The following is a 19,190-nucleotide window of genomic DNA, read 5'->3' as shown; positions in this document are numbered from 1 at the left end:
TGAACGCAACCTCTGTGGTTATGTTTATCAAGATTTCAGTCATTTTCAGCTCTAATAAAAAAGCGATAGAAAGTTTCAAACCCCGAATGAAATTTCAAAAACTAACAAAAACATATTCCTGCAATTTGGAAAGCAAATCATACCTACCTAAATGCATCCAGGAATTTGGGAAGCAAATAATACCTAAATGTCATCCAGCTGAAAATATTTCAGCCTTTGTTACTATTAATGCTTCCAGTCAAGATGAAATTCCTTTGTTACTGATTAATGCTTCCAATCAAGATTAAATTCATCTTTTCTGTGCAACACAAAAATAGTAAAATAGTAGGATTAATGAAATCTGTACAACATTCCATAAGTAAGTACTGATTATAATTAAATCTGCATCAATTCATTTATTTTAAGTCTCCTACTTTGCAATCACCATGAGTCGGTGATGACAGATGCCAAGCTAACTTTGCTCAGCTTTGCACGTCTAATGTAATACTTCTACAAATTTCACAATAAATGCACCTCCAAACAACTAAATCTGGTAACAAAATGAGTTATCTGGTCGTGTTGAATCATAGACCAGTTCGTCAATTTGAGGGCACAGGCAAAATGTGATAGCATAGACAGGCACAGGAAGTATATTCCAAAATGCCAGTTGTTGTCCATTAAACCCTAAAAAGGCAGGTGAAGTATTTTCTAGAATGTTAGTTGTTGTCTATTATACCCTAAAAATAAAACATTAGCTAATGCCTTAAATTTTTTCTTGCTGGATGAGTATTCGTCACAAAAAAATCCTCAATTTTTAATTGAAAAATAAAAAAACCACTAGGAGAAATAACAAAGACCAATTAGAAAAAAGAAAAAAATACCTAAATTTTCATTAAGAAAATGCCAACGCTACATACCATAGGAAAAATGGTTTAATTTTTTACTGGCGTGCTTTCCTAGGAAGGATTAATATGGGGAGATGAAAACATTAGTTTCCTACCTATATAGGCAGGGACTAATAACCTTACCTATAATAACCTTTCAATCTTATTAATTGAATATATGAACACACTAAATTTCATTTTCTTAAAAGTATCAAACATTGATATTAGATATACTTTAGGTTATATTAACAAAGGATGAAATTGCTTCTAACTTGTTGTCATATCAAGTATGTTGCAACAATTCAAAAGTAAAGATGGACACTTTTTTTACTCAGATAATCAATTAAATGTGGAGTAGTTAAGGAGCACTCTAAATTTATTTCGAGCTTCACTCATTGCATTTCCTAAGGAGCAAGCTTTAGATGACGCCAAATCCTTTTCTACAACATATCTAAAACAAGATCTACCAAATATGAATAATACTAATATTTCAAAAGAGGTATCCATACCCATTAATATTCTCTTCATATTAAGCCTATGAATCCATTTACTGATTGTAATTCTAATTTATGTGTTATAGCAGATAAAATTCAATGTAGAGTATCATTGGCACACCAATGTGCTTAAGTTGGAAGCAAGGACATATATTGACATATATGGAGATATCCAATCAATTCAACAACGCGAGCTTCAAATTCTCTCAAGGTAAAAAATTCATATTATGCAAGATTTTCTAATTGTTTGAAGAATAAATTATTTATGATAAAACTTATATTTAAATAGTTTAATAATTAAGTTGATATAGTAATGTGTGTGTGTTTTATATGGTGGACAGAGTCTGGTTTAGCTAAACTAGAGTTTGCTCACCATCGCCATGTGGAATTTTATTTTTGGGCAGCTGGAGTGTGTATTGAGCCAAAATATTCTACTTTTAGAATTGGGTTTGCAAAGATGGCTACCTTTGTCACCTATTTGGATGATATTTATGACACTTATGGAACTTTAGATGAACTTGAAATATTCACAGAAGCCATTAAAAGGTACTCATTTACTTATATTCATAAAATGGGGTGATATAAATAAATATATTAAACCATATTCATGCTAATTTTCTACTTGTTTTTGTAGGGATCATGGCTTCCATGTAAGTAACTAACACATTGATGATAATACATTATAATTTCTATTGGGTAGATATAAATTGGTTTAGTTCTCCATATTTATCATATACTTTCTAAAAAATATTTCTATTGATATTAATATATAACAAATATTCCGATTTATTAATATATTGATTGATAGAAATATAGATGTAGATATTGTGTTAATATATTATTTTGTGCTTTATGAAAGGGGGGATTTAGCATCTATGGAAGGACTTCCACAATTTATGAAGTTGACATTCAAAGCATTTGATGAGGGTGTGAGGGACATGGCTCAAGAGGCTGAAAAATCTCACGGTAGAGACACACTTGACTATGCGCATAAAGTTGTATGGTTTTATAATATTTATTTTTGATATGTATAATTAAAATTCTATTAATCAAAGTGTATAGAAAATGATTAAGATATTCACTTCACTATGTTTAAAAATTTTAAATGCAACTTAAATTGTATATCTTCATTAAAATATGAAATAAGTTACCAAATAGCTTATGTATAAAAACACTCTTCCCTCAATTCTATTGATCTATTGACCTCTATTTTTCTTGTATATAAAGAGAATATTTTTATTATTATTTATTGTACTTGTTAATCATTATTGATAATAAAAATCTATATTAATCTAGAAATTTATCATTCATTTATTTATAATAGGTTAGCAAAAAATTATTGTAAATGATGTCATATATTGAGTATGAGGGCCTTTTCGTATTAGTCTGATCTAGGACTTGTTGGCATATGCACACTCCAATGAGACATTGTATGTGATTGAAGGTTTTGTCATTGCTGGCAACCTTGCAATCCTATGCCACCGGCAAAGACATTATACCGGCATCAGCAAAACACATTCTACACCGACACTCAGGACACCGACATCGGCACAGAAGAAAGGAAGTATACCGGCACAGAGGCCGACAGGATTTTGTTATATTATATTTTGTTTATTATTGTAAAAATGTGTAAGACGACTTGGCAAATTGTAAAATGACTCTTATATATACAAGAGATCATTGTAGACATTTGAAAAGTGATGTAAGAAGCATTAAGGAAAATATTAGGCAAACCTAATGTGCGAAATATAGGTCAAGAGGTATATGTAAAGAACAAAGTAGGAACCGGTACTAAATCAGGCATTGAAGATGCTATTGTAAAGCAATAAAAGATATTGGATTTGTATAATCCTTATTGTAAGTCAGTGTGACTTCACATTGAGTAGTGAGCTCTAGGCAGTTGGCCTTCCTGCATGTGCAGACCCCTATTGTAGGTAATATTCTCTTATTGGCCAGTGAGTGAATATTGTGGGTCACAAATCCCACCGGGGTTTTTCCCACACCAGGTTTCCTCATTAAAACCTTGTGTTATCGTGTGCTCTTCATTTGGATGTTCTTGATTCTATTTATTGCATTATTTCTTGCATATCGGTACACTATTATATTATGTTCTGCATGTTTTAAGTTAAGAAATTCTAATTACCGGTCAGATATTGAATCACCCCCCCGTCTCAGTATATGTGGGACCCCTAACAATTGGTATCAGAGCTCGGTCCTCTATTTTCAGAAGCTTAACAGCTTGAGGAAGATCTTGACACCGGTAAAGATGGAAAATCTGATGAAGAAACTTGAAGGAGCTCTTATAGACTATGATGCAGAAAAATTGAAAAATATCAAACTAGAAGATGATTTAAGGGCAGCTAAGGATATCATTCAGGCACTTCAAGAAAATTTTATTGTTGCAAGAAATAAGAGAAGAGAACTTTGTGAAAAGTTGCAAAATGAGAATGATGAAAAGGAATCACTCAATGATATGAAAAGCAAGTTGAAACAAGAGATCATGACAACAAAAAATGAAATGCAGGACATGACTATGAGATTTTGCAAAGAGATTGAGGACAGGAAGAAGAATGAAGAAGAATTGACCAGAAGACTAAGTGATGCAGCAAATGAGAACACAAGACTTAGCTATGAAAATGACATGTTGAAGATAGATCTGATGCATACTCAGAATGACTCAAATGAACTAATGAGACAGAAAGAAGTCCTAGAAAGAGAACTAGAAACTGCAAATCAACATAAAGAAAAATTCAAGAAATGCTCAGAGGAACTTGGCACCTTGCTGAGGAATCAAAAACCTAAAGGTGACACTTCTGGAATTGGATTTGAAGTTGGTGAAAGCTCTGGTACTGCAAATACTCAGGATCACAGCAAACCGGTAAGACAACGTAATGCTTATAAATTCAATGGTAAATGCTTTAATTGTAATAAGTATGGTCATAGAGAAAATGAATGTAGATCTAAAAATTATCAGAATATCAACACACCCACCTGTCAATGTTCTAAATGCAACAAAGTAGGTCACAACTCTAAAAATTGCAGAATGAATGTGAGATGTTATGTTTGTGGAAGATTTGGACATTTATCTAATCAATGCAGGACAAAACCGGCATAGGTTATGGGAAAGTTATTCAGAAGAATAATGTAACCTACTATGTATGTAAAAAGATTGGGCATATTACTAAATTCTGTAGAAGTAAAGGAACACTGGTAGACAACAAAAGTTCTAGCTTGAAAGGTAAATAAAAAGTTGAAGAGGTTAAGCAAGAATTCTCAAAACAATGGATTAGAAAAGTTGATCTAAATATTGGGAATACTCCTCCACAGATAGAACTAACCAATGCTTCATCGGAAGGACAAAGTAGTGCTCCACCAATAAGAAGTTCTTCACCTAGTTGAAGAAATTTTCCTTGAGGGTTTGGCAATCTATTGATACATGTGCTATGATTCCCTCAGTTAGAGATAAGAAGTTGAAAATTACTTATTACTGGTAAACAATGTTAAGTGAATACTTAACCGACATGCAATTAATGTGGTAGATGGTGAAAAGACACTATAAAATTAAGGTTTTGGCTCCATTTCATTTCATCAAGATTTCAAATTTTCAAAGAGCATGAATATTCCGAGCTAAGGCATTTCGAGCAAGAAGCAAGAACACTCCAAGCAATCATCCTTCCAAGGCAGTAAAACGTATTTAATCATGGCATCCACCTCTGTAGTTGAATACATAGCAAACCCTACTATTGTTGAAGTGATAAAAAGACCTAGGCCCGTATTTCAGTTAGTTCCCGAGATAGCAAAGAACGATGATACCTTAGGTTCTTTTTCTCTAATTCCTAAGGGAGTTGTTTATGTTGAAGACCCCAAAATGTACATCCACTGCAACATTGAAGAGTTAGGAGATGAGAAATTAATACCATGTATAAAACCATGATATGTGATAATACCGGCAATGTAAAGGATGAACACAAGATCATTGAGTTCCTAGGATTTACAGAGATCCTTAGCATTCCTGAATTTCCAAAAGATGTGATTATGATAGTTTTAAGCTCGGTACATGGAGAGTTTTTTTGGTTAGATGCAATCCATAAGATCACCAAGGAAGCTATGAAAGCTATCATAGGGTTTACGACCACCGGTAAGAGACTAGATAAAACCAAGAAGGTTTCCAATGACCTAGTTATAAACCTAACTTGTGCAACATTTGACAAGAGGTCTCTAAGGGTTAATGATGTAAAAGATATCAATGTGAGGTTCACCAGTATGATTTTAGGGTATAAAGCTACTCATGCTAATAGACTCAATTCAGTTTCAAGTTTATGCATTAAGAGTGCTTATGACATGGTCATAGATAATGAAAAAATTGATATATGTGAGTGGTTAAAGGATGAATTAATTGACAACCTTGGAAAGATCAAGAAGGACAAGAAAGGAACTCAGATTTGGAAATCTGTTAGTATGTCTAATGCTACACATACAAAACAGGTTCCTGGTATAGGTTACAAAGAACTTGGATATGACATACCGGTAGGCAAACAATTGACTGAACTATTCAATAACATGGGTGAGAACAAGGAAAACAATATTAATGACTTTTTTCAAGCATTAAAAGCCAAAATGAAGAAAAGAGTAAGGTTATCATAGAAGATTGTAGACAAATACAAAGATGATATATGCTTTGTCATCAAGAAAGATGAAATCTGGATGGAAGCGGTCATCCCAAGGACAGTTTGGGTAACTGAGATGGGCTATGAAACAAATGATCACATAGTTGAAACATATGCTAAAGCACTTTTGGAGCCCCCAGAGAACCAAAGGAAGAAGTATTTGGTAGTGCAGAGAATATTGAAAGACAAATTCAATCAAAGAAAAGGGTGAAAAAGGTTGAGGTAGTTGTAAGGAAAGGGTCCAGACAAGCAAAAGCCATTAAAGAAGATGTATTGAAGAAAACTGGCATAATAGAGGATGAGTTAGCAACTCCACAGCTTGAAACTCACCTATCACCGGTAGGTACTTCTTCAGGAAGTGACATGCCTGTAACTTTCAAAAGAGTTATAAGAAAAAGAGATCCCTCACCGGCAACCACACCTTCACCTAGGAGGACAAGGCAAAAGCAACAAGCAGTGAGATCTCCGGTTAGAAAGGCCACACCAAAGAAGAAGCTGACACCCAAGATGAAGAAAAGGACAAACAAAGACTTGGCCCCTCTTGATATACTGCTGAATGAAATCACAGAGGAAGGTAAACTGAAGAATATAGAGAAAATACATGACACTCTAACAGCTGATGAAAAAGAGCAAGTTGAAAATAGTGTTATATTGCACATGGATATGTACAAGAAATTTTTGATGAAAGTAGTCAATGAAATACCAGATGAATTATTCAAAAGACTAGAGGCAAGAAGACAAGCAGTGATAGAATTGGATAAGAAAATAAAAATTGAAAAGTTACTTGCTGTATATCTAATAAACTCTCCTCAAGAAATTGATAACCTAATTGCTCAAGAAAACCGGTCAATATTCTCTACTACACACCAACATATTTCACTAATGGCAGGAAGAGTTAATGAAGTGATAGAGGAAACAAAAAATGGATGGGATATATTGCTGGTTGAAAAAGAAAAACAAGAAGAATACAGGAACCCCAAACCTATAAAGGTTTATCAGAAAGACAGAGACAAGGGGAAAGGAAAAGTTGGTGGACCACCAAGTATCAAAGTTAGAGACAACTTACCCCCACCTTTTTAAATACTCCACCGGTAAAATCAACAACTACTGAAGATCAACCAGCAATTGAGAGTATGGATGTAGAGGACAATAATCCTAATTCTGAAGTCCTATATACTGTGAATGTTGATACTCAGAAGATCAACATAGTAGTAGACAAAGATTCAACTGATAAGTCAGATATGGCTAGTAAGACTCTGGTAGCAGCGGAAACTAATAAACCGACAGAAGATAAAGAGAAAAAGGTAGAGACTGAGTCACAGATTGAGGCAATTCATCATACAGAGAAACAAACAGAGCAAAAGGCTTCAGAACAACAACAACCGGAAGAGGTACATAAGGAAACAGTGACACCGACAACTAGTGAAGTAGGAAAACCAGTGCTTAAAGAAATGCAGACACAAACTAACCTACCAGAGGTCAATACAAGCTTGGTTACTACCACCGGTACTTAGATTGTTGGATCATCATCAGGCTTCAAATCAACAAATGTGACTGAGGTATTACTAGATTCTATCAAGAAAATAATCGACTGCAGCTCACAGGCTTACAAAGCAATTGATGATACCATACCAATTTTGAAGGTAATTTGTCCCAACTGTAATATAGATAACAAAGATTCTTTAGGACAACTGGATACACTGTGTAAATATATCAAAGAAAACATTGACAAAATAATGGAAGATTCAGTGAAGGATAAAGTAGAAGATGAAAAACATAAATTCTTTGATGAGCAAATAAAGAAGTGTAATAGAGATTTTGACACACTTCTACCAGAATTATGTAATTTGTTGAAAGAGTACAAAAATCTGTACAAAGATACTTGTAAAACAAACTTTTTGACTGTAGATATTGACAAGAAAATAAGCAAGGTATAGGATGAGATCAATAAACTTGCAGATAATTTTGTCAACTCACCTGATACACTATCAGCTTTTGAGGAAAAGATAACAAATTTTGAGGAAGAACTACTCAAACTGGAAAGGGAGAAAGAAAGAATAATAAGTAAGGCAAAACATTTGAGATCTAAACTAAGTCCAAGATTGGACTATCTAGCATCTCTGTGGAAGGAAATTTATGAGGCACTAATACAGGGAAGCAAAACACGGGCAGAGCATTTGCAGCATCTCACCGGTACAGTGAAGAGAATAGAAACAACAATAAAGGATAGCAAGAAGTTTATGGATAGTATAAAGTTAATTTTGGGACATCTTTTTCAGATTATAACTATCCAGCTACAAGGTTGAAACTACAAACTCTATTAACATCTTGACAACCTTTGTCATTGATGCCAAAGGGGGAGTAGTGGGATGAGAAAATTCAAATCACAGATAGGAATCATATCCTCAAGGGGAGCACACACATTTTTGGACTACACATTTTTGGATACTTTTTGAAATTTCTCATGAGTGTTGCCATCAATACCAAAGGGGGAGATTGTTGGCATATGCACACTCCAATGAGACATTGTATGTGATTGAAGGTTTTGTCATTGATGGAAACATTGCAATCCTATGGCACCGGCAAAGACATTATACCGACATCAGCAAAACACAATCTACACTAGCACTTAGGACACCAACACCGACATAGAAGAAAGGAAGTATACCAGCACAGAGGCCTGACAGGATTTTGTTATATTATATTTTTTTTATTATTGTAAAAATGTGTAAGCCGACTTGGCAAATTGTAAAATGACTCTTATATATACAAGAGATCATTATAGACATTTGAGAAGTGATGTAAGAAGCATTAAGGAAAATATTAGGCAAACCTAATGTGCGAAATATAAGTCAAGAGGTATATGTAAAGAACAGATCAGGAACTAGTACTGAATCAGGCATTGAAGATGCTATTGTAAAGCAGTACAAGATATCAGATTTGTATAATCCTTATTGTAAGTCAATGTGACTTCACATTGAGCGGTGAGCTCTAAGCAGTTGGCCTTCCTGCATGTGCAGGCCCCTATTGTAGGTAATATTCTCTTATTGGACAATGAGTGAATATTGTGGGTCACAAATCCCACCGAGGTTTCCTCATTAAAACCTTGTGTTATGGTGTGCTCTTCATGTGGATGTTCTTGATTCTGTTTATTGCATTATTTCTTTCATACCGGTACACTGTTATATTATGTTCTGCATGTTTTAAGTTAAGAAATTCTAATTACCGGTCAGATGCTAATTCACCCCCCCCCCCCCTCAGTATCTGTGGGACCCCTAACAGGACTTACCTTTTATTTTTATTATTTACTATTCTATGTTTGTTTCCTTTTTAATTTTAGCTTTCTAACCTTATATTTTTATTAATCTTAGAATTATAGGTGTATATAATAGAAAGTTTACATGAAACAAAATTGGTAGGTGTGGATGACCTACCAAAATATAATTGATTGAAAACTAGAATCAAAGAAAAAAAACTAAAGTAAGGAGTACATTACCCATCATATCACTAAGAACATGCTAGTGCACTAGGAGGAGGGAGAGGTGTCTCCTCCTACTAATGTAGAATTCAATAGGGTGACACTTTAAAATGAATTTTAGGGTATTCCTAGCCATCTTGAGGGTATTGAACTACAGTAAACAACAATGTTTCTTAGGTAGGTTAATAAAGAAAAATTAACTCCTTGATATGACCTCACATATCACTAGAATAATTTCCTAAGAGGAATTATTCCAACCCCTCCACTAAGGAGATGATGATAAAAAACTATTATTGTGTGAGTGGTTCCATTAATCATAAAATGATGGTAGAATTCTTTGAGTAGTACTTTACTAAGAGTGCAAAAAACACTCAGTTTATTGACTAGGTTTGTTAAACACATAAAAATTATAGTTCAAATTAGTTCATTTGTGACTATTTATAATGATAAAAATAAGTAAGCATGAAAAAATTTATTATGAAAATAAAACATCTAGCACTTCCATTAAAATAATTTAATTTATACTAATCTAGAGTCGAAAACAAAATCAAACATCTATTGAGAAACTAGAAATTATAACCATGTAATTAGGTGAAGGTGTTGTGGCTTCAAATAAAATAGACTTGCAGGAAATTGATACTAGATTAAATAAAAAAATATAAAATAAATCTAGTTTGAGAACTCCATTAATATAGGCAACTCCAAATGAGGTGTTTGAATGATGCCAATATCTAAGAAGCTAGGAAACTATCATGACCTAAATGAATGTCATGAAGAAAAAAATCTCAATGAAAGAGAAATTAAATAGGGTGAAAAAATAGGATAACAATGGATTAAAAAAATATTTAATCTACAAACCCAAGTGAACGAGAGATATTTATTTCATATGACTTGTCTAGTTATAAAGGATGGAGAAAAAAGGACATCATCTCTATCAATCTCCTACTGTCATTGACCCACCCACCACAATCCTTTCTTTTTTCATTGGTCATTCTCCCAACTCCATCCTCTCTCACCCATTTATCATCATCCAAACCAACTCAGGTGGGAATTGAACTTAGAACCCAACATTAACACTAGGCGGACAAGAACCATTGTAGTGTAGGGTCATCCCTAATTTTTTATGGATATTTGATTTAATATTCATTTTGAATATTATTTTCTATTGTTCTTAGGAATTTAATCAATATAAAGTATTAATATTAACTTGGAATATTGTTTAAATACAATGGGAAGTATACATAGATGATTACTTTCAATAAGCAAAGTGGCTTGCTATGGGTTATATACCATCTTTGGAGGAATATTTAGAGAATTGAAAAGTAAACTTTTGGGCTCGTGTTGTGACCTTATAGCCTATACTCTTATTAGATGTTCCCATTTCTAATGATTCTATTAAAGAAATCGATTATCCGTCAAGGTTCAATGAGATCTTGTGGTTAACCCTTAGATTAAGAGGTGACACAAAGACTTTCAAGGTACACTATAAGTTTAGATAATTTAAGTTTCAAAATTTCATATTTGTTCATTCATATGATCAATTGGTTTGATTTAAAAATAATTATATATGAAAATTTATGAAAAATATGATATTATTTTTGAAGGCTGAGGCAGAACGTGGAGAAGTAATATCATGTATAATTTGTTATTGGAAAGACCATCCAGGATCTATAGAGGAAGATGCATTAGAGTATCTAAATTATTTAATTGATGAAAAACTCAAAGAATTAAATTGGGAATATTTTAAAACTGATAATGTTCCAATAATTGCCAAAGATCATTCATATGATTTATCAAAAGGTCTCTAGCTTCTCTATAGAGAAAGAGATGGATTTAGTGTTTCAGGCATTGAGACAAAGAATCTTATAACCAAAACCATGATTGAACCTGTTCCTATGTGAATTTTTAATTAGGTTACATATGTGTTATTAATAATGGCATCCTTTGCATGAGCGAGACCAAAGGTTTTCTTTGCCTAGTTCTTTCCTACCGGTGCTCTTTGAACCAAGATTGTAAAATTTATATAATGAATAAAGTTTCATGGTATTTTTCACTTTTATAAAATAAAATAAAATAATGGTGTCCTTTGATATATGTAATATATCATAATAAATATGATTTATTCATCATCTATGTGTACCAAATGATTATATACACTTGTGTATGTTTCTCTAAGAAATAAATAGCCATGGAATTTTCATAAGATTTTTTCTCTCACGTCTATGTTTATATATATATTGAACTTAATTTCATATAGTTAAACTTAATTTCATTTATTTTTTAGTTTCAATATATATACATATATAACAAATTAATTCATTAGTGAAAGAAGCAGGGTTAAGAAGAACCCAGATGGAGGCTACAACTGGTTGGACCTTCAGAGTCTCTAGGTGGACATGCCATAGTTCATCATTAGGTAAATTACCCTCGATGGATGCTTTGCTAGTATTTTTTGTTACCATTTCACTATTTTGAATCATTTTAGACATGACAAGAGAATTTCTATTATGTTTTACTTGTTATCGTCCCTAGAGTTATCTATTAGAAAGCATGCAAAGAATGAGGACAACCCGATTCTTCATGAGGATTTAATAATCTTAATCATGGAGTGTACGAATGCCCATGAGGTCAAGCCTTCCCCCTCTCTGAAAAACCCAGCTAGGAGGTGCATGATGTGTCGGATATGGAGTTTGATGATACAGAGGGTGAGAAAGCTATGGATTGGAATGATGTCCAAGTGTTAGAGGATTCAAAATAAAAACCCTCGAAGGATGAGGGTCCCCTAAAAAACACCACCCCTGTTACTAGTAGCAACAGAAAAACCCCTCTGAGCTGGGCTGCTAGGAAGAAAATCCCTTTTCCACGGACCCACATTATGGGACCACAAAATCTGAAAAAACAAAAGACTGGTAAGGCATTGATTCATGACAAGGAGGCTAATGAAATAAAGCTCGACATCCCTCTCAATGTGGACCCAAATGAGAACAAATATAATGAAAAGGATGTTGATTCGCTTCTGGGGAAATCACAGATGTATCAAGAAAAATATTTTTGATGGTTCTTTGGGGAAATTAATATTCAGAAACAGTAAGATCTCATAGCCACATTCACTGAGATTCTTGCACCAGATAAGACAGGGGAACTTTTTCTTTCCCAACAAATTGTGAAGGACATCGAGACTATGAAGACTGAGCATGAGGTGAAATTTGACAAGATAGAGAAAGAAATTGAAATATTGAAGAAAAAATTAAAGGGTTTGGTGGAGGTCAGTAAGGAAGCCATGCATAATAGCGCCAATTGCCTTAAGAGAGTCAATGATGAAATTAACTTGCAGAAGGAGTAGATGGTTATAGATGAAACATCCCTAGATACCAATTTAAATTTAAATTTCTCATTTAATAATTGTAAAAAGGTACTCGAATTAGAAATTATATTCTTCTTTTCTATGCAATCTTAGACACTTGATAGTTTTTTATTTTCATTTAAATAAAATTAAAAATTGAGTTATGTTGTTTAGATATATTTCATGAAATTCAAATGAGTTAAATGGAAAGATTCCATGTGTTTCAATCTAATAGCATATTAATTCAAAATTGTAAAAGATTGTAATTAGACTTTCTTGTGTATATTATAGTGGTTATTTGAGGATTTTATCTTCTTGATTAAGTTCTAATTTTATCACTACAAAATAAGCTCTCTCCCCCTCTCTCTCCCTCTCTCTAGACCATCAAGTAATATCTGTTAGCTATTATAAATTGATAAACATTTCCACATGTCCTCTTTCCCGTTGCAATCACAATTCCAGACCTTTTTATGATCTCACACCCATCATCCTAAAAAAAAAGATTATATCCATTTCAATACATTTGACCAAGACCTCTGATCTCTTTTACCACAATATCTATCTTTTGTAAGTATCTAGTTATATTGTCTTCTTCATCCATCTACAAGCATTCATATTTAGTTTTAGCATTTTGCAACTTAGCTTGTTTAATTGTATCTTCTCCTTCATAAGTCTTTTCGAAATTATTCCAAACCTTATGAGAAGATTGTATAGATACAACTTTTGTTCATTCAGTCTTAGAAATATAACTAAAGATAAAAAATGTTGCCTTTTCATTGTCTTCAAATAAATTGATCTCATTTGGAGTGTTCATGCTAGTCAACGACTTGATATTATTTTGTGTAACAAAAATACAAAATTTAAAGCCAAGAGACATTAGGTAACCTTGCATCTTCACTTTCTAGGATGCATAGATGGGTTTATCAAACATAGAAATTATCAGTTTGTGTGCCATCAAGATCTCCTCAAAGGGTTAAGATCTTCTCCAAGGAACCAAAACTTTGATAGAAATTGTTTAATATTCTTACGCACAAGACAACTAAGATGGGGGGTGAATCAGTTGTACAAAGAAATCCAAATTTTTTCCTTTAGTCATATCCATATTAACTTAAGTTTATCATCTAATCCACAAAAAATATACACGAGAATGAAAGAACATGAAAAACATACCATATCATACACAATGAATGACTAAATTTTACATGGAAAACCCTATTAAGGGGAAAACCATGAAGAATACTATTCTCAATAGATGAGAACCTGTTAGGGTGACACCTGTTAAGGTGATTTTTACAAAGAAAGGCTCACTGCCGAAAAGAAAGAAAGAGAGGTTCACTGCTCAGATGAAGAACAATAAAAAAATAATCCACCACTGATGCACCTCTACAACTGTAAGATCTGTAGATACCTTCAACTCACTTCTTCTGGTATCTAACACATGAAAGTCCACACTGATCAATACTTTTCACCAACTCAAACAACACTTATCAAAACAATTAGGGAGATAGATCCTCTTTCACACACCTTCATCACTTACACATATGCCACGACTCACTTCCTTTCCATCTCACATTTCACACACACATCAAATATGTCATCGTCAACAAATTATCCTTTATTTATATCATACTCATAAATGCAAAATCTCCCAAGGTCGACTAAGAATCTTAACCACATACAATTCAAATATTGGTGGCACTAAATATTCCTGTGATGGGAAATAATGTAAAGTGGACCACAAAACATCTTAACTGAGACCATAATAAGAATCATACATGTTACACAATGATCCATAATAATCATAGCAATAACATGAAATGTAAACACCTGAGGTCAACCAAACTTAGAGTAAAGACCATTGAACTTTAAGACCACACTTCTGAAGCCCAATAACTTGTGTCAATTGAATAGAATGAAGCTAAGGACATTATCGACTTATCTCCAAAACCTCAACAATGCAGAGCATGCATTTCACATGGAAACATTGTCAAACATCATTACACACTGGTAAATGCAACTTCCTTAGCACAATTATTCGAAGAACCAAAATTTGAATTTAGCATCTTGAAACACTGCTTAAAAACATATCTAAACCACATGAATATATGTATATTATAGAAGATATGCAGAGAAAATATCACAACACAACTACACAATGAAACTCAACATCAACTATACCAACCAGTCACTAATGACAGCCAAAGCATATTGATATCAATGACAACAGATCAATATCTAATTTAAACCAAACTTGCAACACTCGTATCTATAGGGCTAGGTACATAGAAAATGAGAGCGAGGAGTGTCATCACATAGTTCAAAGGGATGACTCACATAGAACTGAGTAGTCATCTCATATAGATGAGGATACTCTATCAATGCATATCAGTGCCCCATGGATGATCAGGCCTTCCCAACTCATCCTTAGTCTATATGAGAACTTAAGGCATGAGAGGGGAATTAACTTAATATTGTTTAATATGTTATCCCAGCCGAAGTTTTAATTACTATTTTCACTTGGTTAACTAAAATGCCTAATGAGTTACCTTGGAAATCCCTTTGTGTCTTGACCCCCATTGGACACCACTGCCAACATTGACCGTATTACCTACCCTAGGATCAAGAAATCCAAAAACGAAACAAAATGATAAAGTTAACAATATGCAAGACCAATTACTTGATCAATTGAGCCCAACAATTCTCAATGCACATCAAATAACCATATTCAAATTTCCATTTTACATAGAACCATAATACATGTAATTGACCATATTGCCAAAAAATGTATTTGAATCAATCCAGTAATAAAATTTACACATATAATATCAACACTTGACCTAATAAAATAATATTTAGAACATCAAATTATCACTTTTACAAATATATCCACTTTGGCTAAAAACCAGTCATGGAGGCCATCCACCATTGATGGACCTCCAAAAAGCTTAAAAATTCAAACTTCATAAGTTAAAAATTCGAGAAAACCTATCGGTCCTCTACTACACAAAACAAAAATAAAATAAAGTTTCCATTTCACCCATATAATAAAATTTGGGCATAGTTTCCCCATGCAAACTAATGTTTTCAAATTTGAAAGCATAAAATTTTTAAACTCAAACAATAAATTCAAATACTCAATGAAAGACTACATTGAAACTAAATACTCAAATTTGAAAGCATAAAATTTAAGCACTCAAATTGAATAACAATGGAGAAATTAAGAATTCATACCTTCAATTGGAAGAAAAATTTAAAATTAAAATGATAGCCAAACATGCCAAAAGAGGCCATGCAAATCGGATAGCCCAAATAGTTTACCAACATGATTCAAACGAGCCTCTCCCCACAAAATTCCATCCATCCAGTCTCCTCAAAAGAACAATTTGACTTTCACATGTAGGGTTTTGGGAGCAAAATTTATGAAAAATAGATGAAGTGCTGAAAATGAACTCCAAAATACAAATATAAACTCATATTTTGAAGTGTGAATATAAAAATATTAAAACAAAATTAGACTAATAAATCCAATTAACCCCCAAAAGACACCAAATATAAAATCATGCATTCTAGATTAAATCAAATACATATAAGCCATATTTCACAATTAAATATTAATTCAACATAGTAGGATTAAAATATCCTTAATTTATGCATATTAAATGACAACAATTCACATATTACTAACTATGAACAAACAATTTTTAGTAGTCATTAAAAATATGTATTAGGGTAGCCTTACATTAAGACATTGGTAGCCAAAGGTATAATCATATAACTTAAGAAAAATCATCCAATTTAGAATGATGGCTATGGATGGGTAACATTAATGCCCAACCAGTGTGCTATCCCTTGAAACAACTATCTAGGATATGGGCATGCTCAGACCTATAGAGCTAGGTAGAGTCAATGCCCTGTACTTGTAGCCACTAAAATGTTCACACCTCAAGTGTACCTTCTCAAACATATACATATATATAAAAATAACAAAGTAATTGAAATAACCAAAAGGGGATTCTAACATTGCATGCATTCTAATATATTCGAATGATGCAATTGACCATCCTTTTCACATCTAATGATCAATTAAATATCAATGATAATAATCTCATCTAATTTATTGCACTAGTTAACATCAATATTATTTTATTACAACAATAAGCATATAATTATTCCATGAATGGTTGGCATTATAACATCATCTTCATCAAAAGCATCTATTGAGTCTAACATGAATATAATCAATTCTATTAATTAGGATTTAATCTCTTTAAAATAATTAAATAACATAAACATAATTTACTACTTTTAATTCAAGCAATCAAGTTAGTATCACTTGTTACATTCCAATCATTAATCAAATTAGCATCTCACATATGGTAGTTCTGAATCACTACATTAGTTTATCATAATCATCAAAGACACAATATACCATCACATATCTCAATGAAACTACATAATCACAAATCACCATAAGGCAACCCAACACATGAAGTATCTAGAACAATCATGAACCACATATATCAAACAAAGTATAAGATAGGCACTCAAGGCCATACACTGCAATAAAATGAAGCATCCATAGTAAGATCAAAATACCATAGATAGATTTACATCCAAATGTAAATTAGACAATAATAGCAACATATACAAATAAACATAAAGAAGCAAGGATGTAGAAGAGCACATTAGAGCGGAATTACAAAATGTGTAAGATAGGAAATAAATCAAAGGACAAATAATAATAGATTAGCTAGAAAATGCAACCCTTATAGATAATCACCCATTGATCATAGAATTTGTTAATGGATTTATGTTTACTTTGGATGATCCAAAATCTCTTAGGTTGTTCCATCAACAATGAAGGATCAAGTGTTGGAATCCTATTAGTCACTGTATAAGGAGATCTCATTCCTAAGTATTTTAGACTATGTTTTCCTTTTATAGAGAGTATAAGATATAAATATCAAATCCTAATCAAATAAATAAAAATAAAAATCAAATAGAGAGTAGGATCCATAGCCCGCAAGTAGTCCTCCCTCTTAAAACTGGGAGTGAGTTGAACCCGAGACTTGCGGGGAGCAAACCCACATCCCAAGCCAACTCACCTACATGTTTGATATTCATCATTAAATAGATTAATAGTTAGTATAAAATGAAGGATAACAAATTAATTCTCTATAAGTGGATTTGTTTCTTTCCATTTGCATCTATAAGATACAAATAATACACCCAATTATTACAAGAAACTTTAACCTTATATAATTTATGAGTTTATAATTTATCAATTTAGTAGACATTAATAAATTAGAAGATAATCAAGTGATCCATACACATGAATATCTTGAACACCACATCAATCCCAATAACTATACATGAAATCATGAATTTACTTTGTACACCATTATTTAAATATTTCAATACATAATTGAGTAGTTCAATACTTTAGGAAGTCAAATGTAATATCTTAGTTATATTTAATTTATGATATTGATTATTAATTATCATGATCAAAGAAACCATTTAATCTAAGTATTAAATATTATATATAACACATACTATTGTAGTGTTAGATAGGTTATTCAATCCCAACTTGACTATATATATGATACAGGAACTTTAGCTTAGATTTTTTATTTGTGATTATATTGATTGACATGAACACAAAATTTAGTAACATGTAGAAGTAACATAAGGCTATTGATATATAAAACAAGCTTGGAAAAATTTGAAATGACGCTACACGCGTGAGAAGCAACGAAGAGTAGGGTTGGAGGTGAAGTTACTGGTGAAGATGGTGAGGAGGATTCGGATGGTGAGGGGAGTGTTGGCGGTTGGTCTGTGTGTTGGCCACCCTTGTTTCTTATTCCTTGTGGCTTGGTTGGAAGGCTTTGTGGATGGTGGGAGCCCTTGTTTTGGCTGGTTCATGCTATTCTTTTATGGGGACTATTGATTGTGGTGGTCGTGCTTGGCTTATTGATGACCCCTCATGGTTGTGGCTTCCCATGTATGTTGTTCCATCACTTTCTCTTTGCAGCCGGGGTTCGTGGTGGTGGTTTTTTCTATTCCACCACAGCGAGTAGGATTTCCTATAAGGAAGATGGTGTTGCAAAGGTGGTTGAAGTTACGAATGTGGACGTGGATGCGATGCTCGTGAGTGGGTACGATAGGTGTGTTTGGGATCCAGGTGGAGTGGTTTTTATAGCCAAAGGTTTTTCTCCCCCTTTGATTGATGCTTTGGTGGGTTTCCTTCCATTTTGGTTTTGGGCTTTGGGGCTGTAGGGGACCTTAAGCACTGTTGTTGGTTTTACCCTATGTGTCTTTCTATTCCTAGTCTTGTAACTTTTA

The 19,190-nt window shown here is 33.0% G+C and overlaps 2 pseudogenes; both read left to right on the top strand.

Moving 5' to 3' along the window:
• The first annotated feature begins 1,152 nt into the window (after positions 1-1,152).
• Positions 1,153-11,403, top strand: LOC131859864 (alpha pinene synthase, chloroplastic-like; annotated as a pseudogene).
• A 7,233-nt stretch (positions 11,404-18,636) lies between these two features.
• The window catches only part of LOC131859862 (alpha pinene synthase, chloroplastic-like), a 39,903-nt pseudogene continuing 39,349 nt past the window's right edge, over positions 18,637-19,190 (top strand).

Source organism: Cryptomeria japonica, chromosome 2, assembly GCF_030272615.1.
Source record: "Cryptomeria japonica chromosome 2, Sugi_1.0, whole genome shotgun sequence".
NCBI classification, from domain to species: domain Eukaryota; kingdom Viridiplantae; phylum Streptophyta; class Pinopsida; order Cupressales; family Cupressaceae; genus Cryptomeria; species Cryptomeria japonica.
This window is presented reverse-complemented; position numbering and strand designations above follow the sequence as displayed.